The sequence below is a fragment of the Ipomoea triloba genome, chromosome 9, assembly GCF_003576645.1.
Source record: "Ipomoea triloba cultivar NCNSP0323 chromosome 9, ASM357664v1".
Lineage (NCBI taxonomy): Eukaryota > Viridiplantae > Streptophyta > Magnoliopsida > Solanales > Convolvulaceae > Ipomoea > Ipomoea triloba.
The window spans coordinates 26,806,531-26,810,787 of NC_044924.1; positions in this window are offsets into that span (position 1 = coordinate 26,806,531).

Here is a 4,257-nt window from a genome sequence, read left to right on the forward strand (position 1 = left end):
CCTTCTCCTGCTGAACATAGCTCTATTTATACTAGCAAAAGGGGAGCAAAGCATGATGGAGAGCCATGTGATTGTGAGTTGGAGATGACACCATGTGATGAGGAGTGAGCTGTGATTATAGAGACCATGTGTGTGGTATGTGCAGCCATGTGAAGGAAGATTTGGCCACATGCATAATTATACTAACAATCTCCACCTTGGACAAATCCACTAGGAATTTCAACAACTGGAACAACCAACTAAATTCAAGCAATGTTTGAATTTAGCAATAGGTAGTGGCTTGGTAAGCATGTCCGCTGGGTTCTCCAAAGTGTGAACTTTCTGAACAATGATATCTCCTGCAGCTACAACGTCGCGGATGAAATGGTATCTGACATCAATGTGTTTGGTTTTGGCGTGATATGTATCATTCTTGGTGAGATGAATAGCACTCTGACTATCAGAAAACACAGTAGTCTGACCCTGTGAAACACCAAGTTCCATAACCAAACCTCGTAGCCAAGTAGCTTCTTTGACACCCTCTGTTGCTGCAATATATTCCGCTTCAGTTGTGGATAGAGCAGCAATAGACTGAAGCGTAGCTTTCCAACTGATAGCACAATTACAGAGAGTGAAAATATAACTAGAAAGCGACCAGCGTCTGTCAAGATCACCACCATAATCAGAATCCACAAAGCCCATAATATTAGTAGATACAGAAGAATTCTTATCAAAAACCAAGCCCAAAGAAGATGTACCCTTCAAATACCGTAAAATCCATTTAACGACATTCCAATGTTTCTTACCAGGGTTATGCATATATCGGCTCACAACACTTACAGCATAAGCCAGATCAGGTCTAGTGCATACCATAGCATACATAAGACTTCCAACAGCACTTGAGTAAGGAACCCTTTTCATATACGCCACATTAGCTTCTGACTTAGGGCATAATTCAGAAGACAGCTTAAAGTGTGCACCAAATGGAGTAGACACAGGTTTACAATTTGACATATTAAATCGATCAAGCACCTTATCAACATACTTTTTCTAGGATAGAAAAAGTTTTCCAGCTTGACGATCCCTGTGTATCTCCATGCCAAGAATCTTCTTTGCTGCACCAAGGTCTTTCATCTCAAACTCATTGCTAAGTTGAGACTTCAACTTAGTAACAAGAGAAATGTCAGGAGAAGCAATGAGCATATCATCAACATAAAGTAATAGATAGATAAAAGACACATTAGAAAATTCTTTAAAATAGACACAGCTGTCATATTGGCTTCTTGAGAAACCTTGCCCTAACATAAAAGCATCAAACCGCTTATACCATTGCCTTGGAGCTTGCTTCAACCCATAAAGTGATTTCTTCAGGCGACAGACACAATGTTCCTTTCCAGGAACTTCAAACCCCTCAGGTTGATACATGTAAAGTTCCTCATCAAGTTCTCCATGTAGGAATGCAGTCTTTACATCAAGTTGCTCCAACTCCAAATTAAACAGAGCAACAAAAGCAAGTAATACACGTATAGAGGTATGACGAACAACTGGAGAAAAAATCTCATTAAAGTCAATACCTTCACGTTGATCGAAACCTCGAACAACCAACCGTGTTTTCCACCTTGCTTTCTCAACCCTAGGGATGCCTTCTTTCATCTTGTAAATCCACTTGCAACTCAATGGGCGTTTACCTTTAGGCAACTCTACCAGCTCCCATGTCTCATTCTTGTGAAGACTTTCAATCTCCTCTTGCATAGCAACCAACCACTTGGACGAGTTGGCACAGGAAATAGCCTCGGAATAGCAAGATGGATCACCATCAACCTCCTGTGCAATTGAAAGTGCATAAGCAACCAAGTGGGTTTCATCATCATACCTTGAAAGTGCATAAGCAACCAAGTGGGTTTCATCATCATACCTAGCAGGTTTTGTAACAACCAAGTGGGTTTCATCATCATACCTAGCAGGTTTTGTAATTACCAAGTGGGTTTCATCATCATACCTAGCAGGTTTTGTAATTATCCTGTGGGTTTCATCATCATACCTAGCAGGTTTTGTAATTATCCTCCTAGGTCGATCTTGAGCAATCGAATACTCTCGTTGTGGCTCGACGAGAGGTGCGGTACTAGTAGATGCATCATCATTGACAATAGTAATATTGTCATTGGACCTCAAATCGAACTCCACCTTCTCTCCAGTACTCTGCTTATCACCTATACTGGGTATAATAGAATCTTTTCCAGAAGAAAGTAATGCATTTTCATCAAAAAAGATCTTTTGAAAATCAGGAGACCATAGATGATACCCTTATGATTCAGAAGCATAACCAAGAAAAATGCATTTGATAGCTCTCGGGTTTAATTTACCTGTACTGGGATGAGCATATGCAGGACATCCAAAAACTCTTAAGATAGAGTAATCAACAGGATTACCTGACCAAACTTCTTTTGGAATTCTGAAATCAAGAGAAGAGTGTGGAGATCTATTTACCAAGTAACATGCAGTAGAAACAGCCTCGGCCCAAAAATCACGCCGTTTCCACAACCCAGCATTAGAGAGCATACAACGAGCTCTCTCCAGTAGAGTCCTGTTCATACGTTCTGCAACACCATTCTGCTGGGGTTTACTAGGCAAAGTCTTATGCCTAGCGATTCCATTGATTGTACAGAACTCATTGAACTCTGACTCACAGAACTCCAGTCCATTATCTGTCCTGAGCTTTTTGACCCTTTTCCCTGTCTGAGTTTCAACAAGTATTTTCCAATTTTTGAAAGTAGAAAATGCTTGATTTTTGTGTTTCAAGAAATAAACCCAGACCTTACGAGAAAAATCATCAATAATAGACATAAAATATCTACAGCCTCCTAGAGATTGGACCTTAGTCGGTCCCCATAAATCAGAATGAATATATTCCAATACATCTTTGGTACGGTGTGTAGCAGTAGAGAAACTAACCCTCTTTTGTTTCCCAAAAACACAATGCTCACAAAATTGTAATTTTCCCGTACCTGAATTTCCCAAGAGGCCTTGCTTGCTCAGGATATGCATGCCTTTCTCACTCATATGCCCCAGACGCATATGCCATAGTTGAGTGAGATCTGCGTCGTCCACCGATGATGAGACTGCTGCTGAACCTGTCACAGTACTGCCATGCAACACATACAAGCTTCCAGAACGAGAAGCTTTCATGAGAACAAGAGAGCCTTTTATCACCTTTAGAACTCCACCTTCAGCTATGTACTTACACCCCAAAGATTCCAAGGTGCCCAAAGATATCAGGTTNCCTTTCTCCTCAGATTTAATTTCTAAGTCAAATTTTTCTTTGGACAACAGATTTGACTTAACATCATTAAAAGTAAGGGTTTCCCGTTTACCATATAACATAATTTCTTTGAAATGCTTATATGATTTAGGGAGAGAAACTAGTAACAAAACAGCCCGATCCTCATCATCAATCTCAATATCAATATTCTCCAAATCCAATAAAATTGAATTAAATTCATCTAAGTGAGAATTGATAGAAGTACCTTCCTCCATACGGATTGTGTACAACCGCTCCTTCAGGCGTAACGTATTTGCCAGACTTTTGGTCATATAAAGCGAATCCAACTTGGACCATAAATCTGACGTAGTCTTCTCACTTACTACCTCACGTAGAATTGCTTTAGATAGGCACAATTGAATGGTTGAACGTGCCTTGTCATCCAGATCTTCCCATTGCTCATCTGTCATTGTAGTCGGCTTCTTGTGTTTCCCGGCTATTGCTCGTTTCAAACCGTTCTGGGTTAGAACGGCTTCCATCTGAACCTTCCAAATGGAAAAGCTAATTTTCCCATCAAACTTCTCGACATCAAACTTGGTGACAGTTGACATCTTTGAAAATAATTCTCAATTAAACCGCTCTGATACCACTTGTTAGGGAATGAATTAACAAGCATTGCGGAAGCGGGTACGGTGATCGCGAATTGAGAATTATTGTAGGAAGTAATAATATGGGAGAAATATAAAATGACAAATAAATGAGATATTAATTTTGGGGAGATTGAAATATAACTCTCTATAATTATTGTAAAGGAAATATTACAATAAAGAAATTGCTAAGCTTAAATTGGAAATTAAAGAAAGCTAGCAAATGAAAGAAATCCTACGTGAGAATGAACTAGAGAGAATGAAGAGGGAATTGATGTTGGGATGCCTTCTCCTGCTGAACATAGCTCTATTTATACTAGCAAAAGGGGAGCAAAGCATGATGGAGAGCCATGTGATTGTGAGTTGGAGATG